The sequence below is a fragment of the Perognathus longimembris genome, chromosome 2, assembly GCF_023159225.1.
Source record: "Perognathus longimembris pacificus isolate PPM17 chromosome 2, ASM2315922v1, whole genome shotgun sequence".
In the NCBI taxonomy this organism is placed as follows: domain Eukaryota; kingdom Metazoa; phylum Chordata; class Mammalia; order Rodentia; family Heteromyidae; genus Perognathus; species Perognathus longimembris.
The window spans coordinates 86,109,595-86,122,610 of record NC_063162.1 but is presented as its reverse complement, the minus strand read 5'-3'; the positions used below and the strand labels follow the sequence as shown (position 1 = coordinate 86,122,610).

The window sequence follows — 13,016 nt, the reverse complement described above, 5'->3', positions numbered from 1 at the left end:
TTTGTTTTTGTAGTGAAGAACAGTGAAAGATTTATGCAACAAGGCCATGTTGGGGAGTACAGATAAATGGGTGCAATGACCCCTCCCCCCAACCCAAGTCTGTCTTCAGGGTACTGACAGGAACCTTAGGTTTAAACAGAGGAATTGGGGCAAGGGGCTGGAAAGTTTCATAATTAAGCAATCTTGGGCAAATAGTGCTCTCACTGATCATTTTCTCATTTTCTGCTGCAAGGGGGCATGAAGAATTCCTTACTGCCTGAGAAGACAATCTGGTTCCCATTGGATGATCGTTCCTGCTTGGTGGGCTCTCATAGAGTGATCTGCCTGTAAATCTCTGCTGTTACTGGAATCCATGGTGACTGCAGATATATGACCACTGGAGGGTTTTTGGTGCCTTGGGGGGGTGGGGATGGGGGGCGCTCCATGGCAGAGGTAACGCTGAGATCAGTCAGAAAGGCTTTCTGAGAAGAGCGTCTTGGACCAATGGGTCTGTTCCAGTCGATTCAGGATAAATTGACTCGTGTCAATGAAGCACTCAACACAGTTCACAAAACAGACCTCCGTCCGACTGTTCAACTTTGGCCCCGGCTTGTCTGTGCAATTTTCCCAGCAAAGTCCAGTCACTTGGTGCACCCGCTACTGGAAGCACTGCTTCTGCGTCTCCAGCTGGAGGAAATGCTGCAACTCAGTCTCCATCGCACCCTCCCTGCTTCCAGAGGACCAGGAGAAATCCATCCTGTGCGGCCTCCCTAAGGATACCAGCACCGTGGCACCAGCCTTCCGGCCTCCCCCACTTCTGACATTTTCTATATATGTGGTGCTGGGGAATCCAACCAGGGCTTCATGTATACGAGGCAAGCACTTTGCCACTAAGCCATCTTCCCAGCTCCTGGCATTGTTTTAATCATATTATTATTATTATTATTATTATTATTATTATTATTAGCAGTAGTAGTAGTAGTATTTTGGTTATGGGTCTTGAACTCAGGGCCTGGTGCTGTCCCTGAGTTTTTTTACTCAAGGCTAGTGCTCAACTACTTGAGCCACAGCTCACTTCCGGTTTTTGAGTGGTTTATTGGAGACAAGAGACTCACAGGGACTTTTCTGCTCAGGCTGGCTTCAAACTGCACTCTAAGATCTCAGCCTCCTGAATAGCTAGGATTACAGGTGTAAGTCACTAGTGCCTGGCAACTTTAATCAGTTTTAAGGAGCCAATTTGTTACCTTCTAGTTTGTAACAATAACAGAAATGTCCATTTAAGCAAGATACTTTAACATGCATTAAAACAATAATTTTCTTTAAAAAATTATTTAATATTTTTACCAAGGAATAGAACCCAGGGCCTTGGGCATTCTAGGCAAACACTCTACCTCTAGGCCACATTCCCAGCCCTAAATATGCAACTTGGTTTTTGTTTTTGTTTGTCTTGGGGCTTGAACTCAGGACCCTGACACTGTCCCTGAGCTTTTGGCCCTCAGACTAGGGCTCTATCACTTTGAGCCACAGTGCTACATATTAACATGGATTTTTAACATAAGTTTTGTTATTGTTTCTCTCTCCACCTACTTAACACTCCTGTTGCCTAATTCCCTCTTTCTTCTTCTGTTTTCAGGAATATTTTTGGTGGGAGATGGGGTGGTGGTAGGGGGTCGAAGGTAGGGGCAGCAACCCCAAGGTTTGAATTCTTGGCTGGTGGCTGTCTCTGAGCTTTTTTTCTCAAGGTGGATGCTTTAACACTTATGCCACAGTTCTACTTCTGGTTCTTGGGTGGTTCACAGGAGGTAAGAGTTTCACAGACATTCTTGAGATCTTGAGATCTCAGCCTTTAGAGTAGCTAGGATTATAGGTGAGGGCCTTTTGTGCCTGGCACTCCAAGAATGAAGTTTTTGATAGAGAGAAGGCTGGGAACATGCATCCCACAGGGCATGTTCTGGAAAGGGGCTGCCTTTCTATTAGGCTGTGTGCTTCTTTCAGTGCTTTCAAGACTGGTGAACATAGTTTATCCCTTGCTGATTTTTCTCATTATAGACATTGTGGCGGGGCTGGGAATATGGCCTAGTGGCAAGAGTGCTTGCCTCGTATACATGAAGCCCTGGGTTCGATTCCCCAGCACCACATATATGGAAAATGGCCAGAAGTGGTGCTGTGGCTCAAGTGGCAGAGTGCTAGCCTTGAGCACAGAGAGGCCAGGGAAAGTGCTCAGGCCCTGAGTCCAAGCCCAGGACAGGCCAAAAAAACCCAGACACTGTGGCAAATATTCTAGGGATTGGTCTTCTACTTGTAGTTTCCATTTGTGATAAAGTATGAGGATGTGTTAGATACTAGTAGTGCTTCATCTTGGAGACAAAATTTTCAAGTACTCCTCCAAGTTTTGAATACAGTTGGATCTCCATATCTACTGATCCTACATCCTAAGAGTCGACATGAGACGAAAACTATTTAAAACAAGGTGTCTGTACCTGTATATATATATATATACACATATATATGTATATATATATATATACACTTTTTCCTGGTCATCGTGTAAGTAATACACTATATATAATAACTAGTTGCACAACATTTCCATTGTATTCAGTAATATAAATAATTTAGAGAGAGTTTAGTGCCTAGGAAGATATGTGCAAGTTTTATGAAATGCCACAGCATCTTACAGAAGGGACTTGAGCATCTGGGACATTTTGTTTTTCTAGGTACTGTATGGGAGCTCAGGACCTTGAGCTCTTGCTTGGCTTTCTTGCTTATAGCTCACTCCCTGTCATTTCAGCCATTTCTCTAGTCTGGCATTTTGCTGGTTATTATTTTTATTAGCATATATTAATTATACAAAGTTTATTCATTGTGATATTTCTTTTTTTTCTATATTTTTAGAAAAATTCTTTTGCCAGTACTGGGACTTGAACTCAGGGCCTAGGCACTGTTGCTGAGCTTCTTTTGCTCAAGGCTAGCACTCTACCACTTGAGCCACAGGGCCAATTCTGGCCTTTTCTGTTTATGTGGTACTGAGGAATGGAACCCAGGGTTTTATGTATGCTAGGCAAGCACTAAGCCACATTTCCAGCCCCTCATTGTAACATTTCTATACATGCATACAATGTACCTCATCAACCTCACCCCCTCTAACACTTTCTCTGTTCTCTCTTGACCCTTCTTAAAACAACTGGTTTCATTATTCTTTCCTCTCCTTCTCCCTCTCCCTCTCCCTCCCTCCCGCTCTGTCTTTCTCTCCTTTTTATCTTTTTTTTTTTTTTTTTGTACCAGTACTGGGGCTTAAACTTAAGGCCTGGGAGGCTTAAACTCAGGGCCTGGGTACCATCCCTTAGCTTTTTCCACTGAAAGTTGTCATTCTACCACTTGAGCTACAGTTCTACTTCTGGTCTTTTGGTAGTTAATTGGAGATAAGAATCTCACACACTTTGCTGCTCACACTGACTATGAACTTGATCCTCATATCTTAGCCTCCTGAGTAGCTAGGATTACATACATGAGCCACCAGATCCTGGCTTCATTATTCTATTTTCATACATGCACATAAAATACTCAGCTGTATTCAATGTCATATACCTTCTCCATTAACCTGTCACCTTACCACTAGTATCCACCTTTACTTCTGGGAAATGAGACCCAGAAGTTTTAAGTTATTTTTCCACAATCTCAAAATGAGTGGTAGTAAAGCCAGGATTTGAACTCAGCTACCTTGACTCTAAAAGTCACATTCCAGACAGGATTTGTGCAGGTAAAAACCAGAATGAAGGCCCATCTGTGATGTGTCAGCTATGAATATAGCAAAGAAGCAGGGAGTGTCTCCTGTATTCCTACTGCAGTCCTACATACAAAGAACTGGGAAAGTATTCCATGAAAAACAGATATACAGCAACACCTGACCTTAGCAAACAGGCAGAACTGGTAGGAGTACCAGTTTAGAGCTGGAAACATAGGATTCAGAGATATAATTTCAGGATCAAGTTAAGATAAAACACTGTGTTTTCATTAGTTTGATTAGGAAAGTCAGTGTAAGTATGGACTCTAGATGTGTACATTTCAGGCGGCCCAAGAGTATTTCCTGAATGACATCTTACATGATAACCCACGGCTGCCTAATGGGAAAACTTCACACGCACTATTACGTTATGTTTATTATTCTGTGTTCTTTAGTCTTCCCTAAACACTTTACCTAATCAGTGAGTATTGCCATTTTCCAGCAATCACTATTGGAGGAACCCCCGTCCAAGGTGCAATTTAGGAAGAGCTTCAGAGATTCAAGTTCTTTACAAGATCTCATAGCTTTTCCCCAAATGTTTACGGGAAAAACAGGTTAAAAAAAAATTACAACAACCGACCACATGCCTTCCGCCCAGACAGGCTGTATTATTAAACATCCTATCCGGCTTGTTTATCACATGATCTATGGGGTTCCCTCCCCATAACCAGGTTCTCACGGGTGTCGCTTGCATCCCGCACATGGAGCTGTTTCTCTCGCATCCCAATTTCGGGGAGGAAGGCGGACTTCAGGATGCAGAGCTCCTTGGTGACCCTTTGGGGGCCACCCTAGGCTGCAACAGACTGGGCGGAGTCAGCCAGTGTGGGAGGGGTGGTGGTGGAAAATGATGTCAGGGCGGGTCCGGCAGGCCGGCAGGGGCGTGGGCTGGCTGAGGGGCGGGGCGGGGCGGCCGCACCTGGGCATGACAGCGGAAGCCTGAAGCCTGGTGGCCTTACGCGGGTGGCGGGCACGGAGCACGGGCGCAAGGTCCGTACGTGAGCGGAGCGCGGAGGGGGGGGGCCTGCGCTCGCTCGTGTGCGCTCGCTCGTGTACGCGGAGCGCGCGGGGCTGCGCTCGCTCGTGTGCGCTCGCCACCGCCGCGCCGCGCCTTTGAGTCAGCAAAGTCCACAGCCTGTCCTGCTCCGGCCGGCCCGAGGCGCCTCCTGTAAGTGACCAGGGACCTGTCGCAAGGCCTCCCTGCCCTGGGGTGGGGGGCACGGCCCCCGGGAGGCGTGGGGTCCCCCAGGGCGATCAGGTGCAGCTGCCCGCGGGCTCCCGGTGGGCTCGGGTCCCCCAGGGCTGGAGCCCCAGCCGTTCCTCTCCTGCCCCGCGGGCCGGGAGGGCCGGCCACCGGCGTCTTTGCTCCTTGGCCCAGGGAGAGGGCCCCTGGCTAAAAAGAAGCCTAGGAACCAGGCTGGGGTAAGGTGCGATCGAGGATTCTGAAAAAAGTGTCGTGGCATCTTCCACAAGGCCAAGTTTGGGTGGAGATTTTTTCTTTCTTTCTTTCTTTTAAATTGCCAGAGAAGGTAGAGTTTAGGCACTGGGGGGAAGGGGGAGGCAAGATGTTTTCCTGGGATTTTAGGACTAACGGTCCACACGGATGAACAGGTTTGGTGACACGGAAAGCAACAGTCTGCTTTCCAGTTCAGTGTACATCATACTTTCCTAAAATTACTCGGATTAGTGAGGGGAAAGGTCACAGAATGTAGAGCAGCCAGTCCTGCGTGAAAGGAAGGCTTCCATTTATGCTAAGCACACTTCTGTGTAAGAAAAATGGGATGACAAATCCAGATCAGGAAGGACCTTTCACGTGATCTCCACCATACCTTTCATTTTACAGACAGGAAATCTAGGGTCCAGGAGGAAACAGCCCCTCCTACGGTCAGACAGCTTAGTTGGGAGCGAAAGAACCCAGAAATCTGGTGTTTCTGGATCCCATATTCCTGGACACAATGGGAGCGTGGGACCGGGGTTTGGAAGGCATGAGCTTCCCCTATTCTGGGAATGAGCTGTCATTATGGGCTGCAGTGGGACGGGTAAGATTGGGGGTCCCTCCCAACCATTAGCTTGCCTCTGAAGGGGCTCCTCGGTAAGGAGTGTCGAGGTGAGGCTTGAGGTTATCTGCCATGACCTTTGATATGCCCATTCCCAAGCCAAGAAGTAGCTGGACATTCATTCATTCATTCATTCATGTGCTTGGGATGGAAGCCAGGGCTTTGAGCATTCTAGATCTGTGAGTGCTCTTCCATTGAGCTATGCCCGAGCTTCTGTTTATTTTTAAAGGAATATCAGATTTGAAATTGATTGACAAGGCTGTCTTGAATAAAAATGAAAAAATAGAATACATTTACAAGTAAATATGTAGAGATGAGAAAGGAAATGCTGTGATTCACAATGACTATTATTTCCTGTTTGCTCTGTCAAAAATTCTCCACTCCCCCCACCCCCCTTGGAATTAGGGCTTGAACACAGGGCCTGGGGATTGCCCCTTAGCTTCTTTTGCTCAAAGCTGGCACTTTACCACTTCATCCACACCTCCACCGGGGGCATTTTTGCTGATTAATTGAAGAAAAGAGTCCCTCAAATTAGTCTGCTTAGCCTGACTTCTAATGGAGATTCTCAGATCTCAGCCTTTGGTGTAGCTAGCATTACAGGTATAAGCCACTATACCCACCTCAGCCTAGTCTTTGATTTGGGAGAAGTTGCAAAGAAGAACTGTGGCGGAGGTCTTGATTGACTTCATAGAGAAGTCCCTAGATTTGGGCCTGGTTTCACTGAATATTTTTTCTTTCTCTTAGTAATGTATGTAGGAACGAACACCGATATTCTCCAAATCCTGCTCAAACAAGTGGGTAGGGCAGGGGTTACAAAGGCTACTCGGTTACAGTCAGTTGAAAATAATTTGCTAGTTGAGACACTGGTAATAGGACACTTAGCTATCTCTTAGATCTGAGTTGTCTTTTTAAAAAAAAATTGGTTTGTATTAGTTGTGGGGCAGTGTTTCGTTATTACATTTCCACACATTTCTACTGTATTCCAATTTCAGCCCTTCAACCACACTTCCTGCTCCCCTCCCCCTAATTAATAGCATTCCCAACAGATTTCCTTACTCCATTTTCATAGTTTCAAATAATCAGTTTCAACACTATTCAATCTTCTTTTGGCCAGTCCAATTCTCCTTCTGGTCCCTACCCACCTACAGAGTCTATTTCTCTTTCCCTTAACTGACCTATTTGCTTTTTTTTTTTTTTTTAATCGAGCAAGTATTTATTTTAAAGAGTCAGGACAACAGTTTTCTTCTGGCAACTTCCAGGCACACACACATACAGCAGAGCTGAGGGAATTGATAGAGAACACCAAACCTGTGTCCTGGATTCTTCCACGATTTAGCTGCGTGCTTGGTGGGAGTTCTGTCAACCTGTTCATCCAGCTCAGTTGTTGTTGCTGTTGTGTCAGTACTGGGTCTTGAACTCAGGGCCTCACACTCTTTTTTTTTTTTTTTTTTTTTTGGCCAGTCCTGGGCCTTGGACTCAGGGCCCGAGCACCGTCCCTGGCTTCTTCCCGCTCAAGGCTAGCACTCTGCCACTTGAGCCACAGCGCCGCTTCTGGCCGTTTTCTGTATATGTGGTGCTGGGGAATCGAACCTAGGGCCTCGTGTATCCGAGGCAGGCACTCTTGCCACTAGGCTATATCCCCAGCCCCCCTCACACTCTTTTTTAGAAATTTATTTATTAAGAACACAAATTTTTTGACAAGGTGTTGTGCAAAAAGGGTACAGTTACATAGTAGGGCAGTGTGTACATTTCTTGTGATATCTTACGCCCTGTTTTTCTATCCCTTCTCTAGGTCGGGTAGACATATATACAATATACAATGTATCAAGAACATGTACAGTAGCCACGTGGCCACGCCCAAGAAAGTTCGCCTAGGGCTTTAAATGTGATGTCGATATTAGACAATATGTCGACAGTAGTCTTATATGAACGTACATACATAGCTTTTGAGCTATTGTATTCCCCTGAGAGGTCAATTTTTTGACCTTTATATGTTGAGTAATTGTTTGGTTTTAGTTACATACTGTTGGGTCCCTGCCCCAATCCTGTGGGGAATACTATTTGACAAGCAGGTTTTTTTTTTGCCAGTCGTGGGCGTTGGTTGGACTCAGGGCCTGAGCACTGTTCTGGCTTCCTTTTGCTCAAGGCTAGCACTCTGTCACTTGAGCCACAGCGCCACTTCTGGGTTTTTTTCTATATGTGGTGCTGGGCAATTGAACCCAGGACTTCATGTATACGAGGCAAGCACTCTTGCCACTAGGCCATATTCCCAGCCTGACAAGCAGTTTTTGGTTTCACAGACTTGGTCTCTACTGTCTCTCCATCTCCCTTTGTTAACAGTCATATATCAGGGAGATCATGCCCCTTTGTTTTCTGTGTTCTAGGCTTGTCTCGCTCAACATTATTTGTTTGAGTTCTGACCATTTCCCTGCGAATAACAATATTTCACCATTCCTAATCGCTATGTAGTATTCCATTGTGTATAAGTACCATATTATTTGGATCCATTCATCTGTGGAGGGGCATCTGGATTGTTTCCATATTTTGGCTATTGTGAATTGTGCCGCGATAAAGATGGAAGTACAAATGTCTTTTTGATATCTTGGGGTTTGCTGTTTAGGATAGATGCCTAGGAGTGGTATGGCTGGGTCATAGGGTAGGTCTATATTGAGCTTTTTGAGAAACCTCCATACTGTTCTCCAAAGTGATTGTACTAATTTGCACTCCCACCAACGATGGAGAAGGGTTCCTCTTTCCCCGCACCCCCTCCAGCATTTGTTGTTGCCTGAGTTCAGAGTATAGGCCATTCTAACTGGGGTGAGGTGGTATCTCAGGGTTGTTTTTATTTGCATTTCCTTTACTACCAGGGATGTTGAGCATTTCCTCATGTGTTTCTTTGCAATTTTTATATCTTCTCTTGTGAAGTCTCTCTTTAGCTCCTTTGCCCATTTCCTAATTGGTTTATTGGGCTTGGAGGGGCTTAGTTTTTTGAGTTCTCTGTAGATGACAGATATCAGGCCTTTGTCTGTTGCTGTGCTGGTAAATATCCTTTCCCATATCATTGGCTGTCTTTCTATTTTGGTGGCTATGTCCTTAGCTGTGCAGAAACTTTTTTTTTTTTGGCCAGTCCTGGGCCTTGGACTCAGGGCCTGAGCACTGTCCCTGGCCTCTTCTTGCTCAAGGCTAGCACTCTGCTACTTGAGCCACAGTGCCCCCTCTGGCCGTTTTCCATATACGTGGTGCTGGGGAATCGAACTGAGAGCTTCATGTGTAGGAGGCAAGCACTTTTGCCACTAGGCCATACTCTCAGCCCCGCAGAAACTTTTTAATTTGTAGTAGTCCCATTTGTCGAGTCTTTCCCCTATTTGTTGTGCCCCTGGGACTATGTTCAGGAAGTTCCTTCCTGTGCCTGTAAGTTCTAGCGTCTTTCCTACTCTGTCCTTCAGTAGTTTCAAGGATTCAGGTCTGATATTGAGGTCCTTGATCCATTTTGAATTGATCTTGGTGCATGGTGATAGGCTTGGGTCTACTTTGAGTTTTCTGCATATGGCTGCCCAGTTCTCCCCAGCACCAGTAGTTGAAGAGGCTATGTTTATTCCATTGTATGTCTTTAGCTCCTTTGTCGAATATCAGCTGGCTGTAAGAGTGCGGTTTTATTTCTGGATCTTCAATTCTAATCCATTGGTCTTCCGATCTGTTTTTATACCAATACCAGGCTGTTTTTGTTATGATGGCCCTGTAGTAGAGCTTGAAGTCTGGTATTGTGATACCTCCTGCACTGCTTTTTTTGCCTAGAATTGCTTTGGCTATTCTAGGTTTTTTGCTGTTCCATATGAATTTATGGATTGGTTTCTCTATTTCAGTGAAGACTGTGGCTGGGATTTGGATAGGGATTGCATTGAATTTGTATAACAATTTGGGCAATAGGGCCATTTTCACTATATTGATTCTGCCTACCCATGAGCATGGGAGGTCTTTCCATCTCCTTGTGTCTTCTTTGATTTCCATTATTAGATTTTTATAGTTTTCATTAAATAGGTCTGTCACGTCCTTGGTTAAGTTGATCCCTAGGTACTTTATTCTTTTTTTGGATACTGTAAATGGAATTATTTCCATAATTTCCTTTTCTGTTTGTATATTGCTGGTGTACAGAAAAGCTGCTGACTTTTGTGGATTGATTTTGTATCCTGCTACTTTGCCAAATTGGTTTATTAGGTTTAGGAGTTTGGGTACTGAGTTTTTTGGGTCCTTCAGATATAAGATCATGTTGTCTGCGAATAGGGATAACTTGATTTCTTCCTTGCTAATGTGGATCCCTTTGATGTCCTCCTCTTGCCTTATTGCTATGGCTAGGGATTCCAGCACTATGTTGAAAAGAAGTGGGGAGAGTGGGCATCCTTGTCTTGTTCCTGAGTTTAGGGGGAATGATTTAAGTTTCTCTCCATTTAATATGATATTAGCAGTTGGTCTTGTTGTATATGGCTTTTATTGTTTTGAGGAATGTTCCATCTATTCCTGTTCTCTCCAAAGCTTTTTAATAGGTATGGATGTTGTATTTTGTCAAAGGCTTTTTGGGCATTGACTGAGATAACAATGTAATTCTTAATTTTAGATCTGTTTATGTGGTGAATTACGTTGATTGATTTACGGATGTTGAACCATCCTTGTGACTGTGGGGTAAAGCCTACTTGGTCATGATGTATGATTTTCTTGATCAATTTCTGGATCCTGTTAGCTAATATTTTATTAAGGAGCTTTGAGTCTGTGTTCATTAGTGATATTGGTCTGTAGTTCTCTTTTTTTTTGTTGGGTCTTTGCCTGGTTTGGGAATGAGTATGATATTAGCTTCGTAGAATGAGTTTGGGATTTCTCCCTCTGTTTCTATTTCACGGAAGAGTTTGAGGAGTATTGGTATTAGCTCCTCACTAAAGGTTTTGTAGAATTCGTTGGTGAATCCATCTGGGGCTGGGCTTTTCTTAGTAGGGAGGTTCTTGATCACCTCCTGTATCTCACCGTAAGTTATTGGTTTATTTAGTTGATTTATTTCTTTTTGGTTCAGTTTGGGCAGTTTGTACTTCTCTAAGAATTGATCCATTTCTTTAAAATTATTGTTTTTTGCTGAGCAGAGGTTTTGGAAATAGCTCCTTATGATTGTTTGAATATCATGTGTACTTGTTGTAATTTTTCCAGTGGAGTCCTTGATTTTACGTATATGAGTCTCTTCTTTTTTTTGTAAGTCTTGCAAGGGGTCTGTCAATTTTATTTATTTTCTCAAAGAACCAGTTTTTAGTCTTATTTATTTGTTGAATGGTCTTTCTATTTTCAATCAGATTTATCTCTTCTTTAATCTTTGTGATCTCTCTCCTCCTAGTCGTTTTAGATTCTGTCATTTCTTGTTTCTCCAGTTGTTTTAGTTTCATCGTGAGGTTATTCACCTGCTCTGCTTCCATTCTTTTAATGTGAGTGCTGAGGGCGATGATCTTGCCCCTCAGTACTGCCTTAGCTGTGTCCCATAGGTTTCTTTGTGATGTGTTTTCATTGCCATTGTGGCTTATTCATTGATTTCATCTTTAATTTGGTCTGTGGTCCAAGTGTTGGATAGCAGTGTGGGGTTTAGCCTCCAAGAGTGTGTATAGCCTCTGTGGTATCCTTTGTTATTGAGGGTTACCTTTAATCCACTGTGATCAGATATAATACATGGGATGACGTCAATACTTTTGTATTTGCTGAGGTTCTTTGTGTAGGCTATGACGTGGTCTATTTTGGAGTATGATCCATGGGCTGCTGAGAAGAAGGTGTATTGGGTCTCTGTAGGGTGGAAGATTCTGTATAGGTCTGTCAGATCCGTTTGGGATATGGTGTTACTTAGGTCCTCAGCTCCCTTGCTGATCCTCTGGGGGTTGGATCTGTCTCTTGGAGAGAGTGGGGTATTAAAGTCACCCACTATGATTGTGTTTGTGTCTATCTTGTTCTGTAATTCTGTGAGAATTTGCTTGACATATGTAGGGCCTCTTTTGTTTGGTGAGTATACATTTATCACCGTGATGTCTTGATTCTGGATTTTTCCTTGTATTAATATGTAGTGTCCTTCTTTGTCTTTTTGAGTTGATTTTAATGAAAAGTCCAGCTTGTCTGAAATCAGGATGGCTACACCTGCCGTTTTGGTAGGTGTGTTTGCTTGGTAGATCTTGCTCCATCCTTTCATTCGGAGCCTGTTTTTGTCTCTTGCTGTAAGGTGGGTCTCTTGTAGGCAGCAGATGTCAACTTTTTTGTTTGCGGATCCATTCTGCCAGTCTGCTCCTCTTTATCGGAGAGTTTAAGCCATTTATATTTAAAAAGATCAAGGATAAGGGTGTTTTTCCTCCTTCCATTTTCTTGTTGGGCTGTTTTTTCCTCTTTTTTTTTTTCTTGTCTTTAGTGAGCTGTTCTTTCTGTTCAGCTTTGGCTATTGTAGTTTCTTTCTGTTTCTGTCTGTGTGTCTTGTACAATCTCTGTTGAGTGGGGCTCCCCTCTTAGAATTTGCTGTAGGGCTGGTTTTTTAATTCACATACTCCTTTAGCTCCTCTTTGGTGTGGAAAGATCTGGTTTTCCCTTCGAATGTGGACTCCAATTTCGCTGGATATTTGATCCGAGGTTGCATATTGTTAGCCTGAAGTACTTGGATGGTGTTCTTCCACTCACTTCGTGCTTGGTAAGTTTGTGTGGATAGGTCTGCTGTTATTCGAATCCTCTTCCCATTGTAGAAAATTTCTTTCTTTGCTTTGGCTGAATTCAGAATTTGCTCTTTAATCTTGAGATCTGAAGTCTTGAATATTATGTGCTTTGGGGTGGCTTTTCTGGGGTCTGGCCTGCCAGGTGTCCTATAGGCTTCGGCTACCTGGATGGGGTCCCTTGTGAGATTGGGGAAGTTTTCTGCAATAACTTTATTTTCTGCAATAACTTTATTTAAGCCCTCTGCTCTGGTATTCGGCTCCTTCTTCTATTCCAATTATGCGCAGATTATATCTCTTGTCTTTGTCCATTGGTTCCTGGATTAGTCTGCCCTGAAGCTTCACTGTTTCTAGGAGTGTGGTCATTTTATGGTTGTTGTCGGCTGCTTCATCATCCAGGCGAGAGATTCTGGATTCCATATGGTCAATTCTTTGTGCTGTGGATTCAATTGCGGAGTTTATGGATGTCAGAGAGCTATTTATGGTTGT

General features: G+C 43.9%; 1 protein-coding gene and 1 pseudogene across 1 annotated transcript in view; one reads left to right on the top strand and one right to left on the bottom strand.

Moving 5' to 3' along the window:
* Positions 1-444: 444 nt before the first annotated feature.
* Positions 445-735, bottom strand: LOC125345785 (annotated as a pseudogene).
* Positions 736-4,832: 4,097 nt separating this feature from the next.
* Positions 4,833-13,016, top strand: part of Snx10 (sorting nexin 10) — a 73,492-nt gene continuing 65,308 nt past the window's right edge. The window contains exon 1 of the mRNA XM_048339647.1: positions 4,833-4,928. The gene's annotated coding sequence lies outside the window, so the exon portion shown is untranslated. The remainder of the gene's footprint in view (positions 4,929-13,016) is intronic.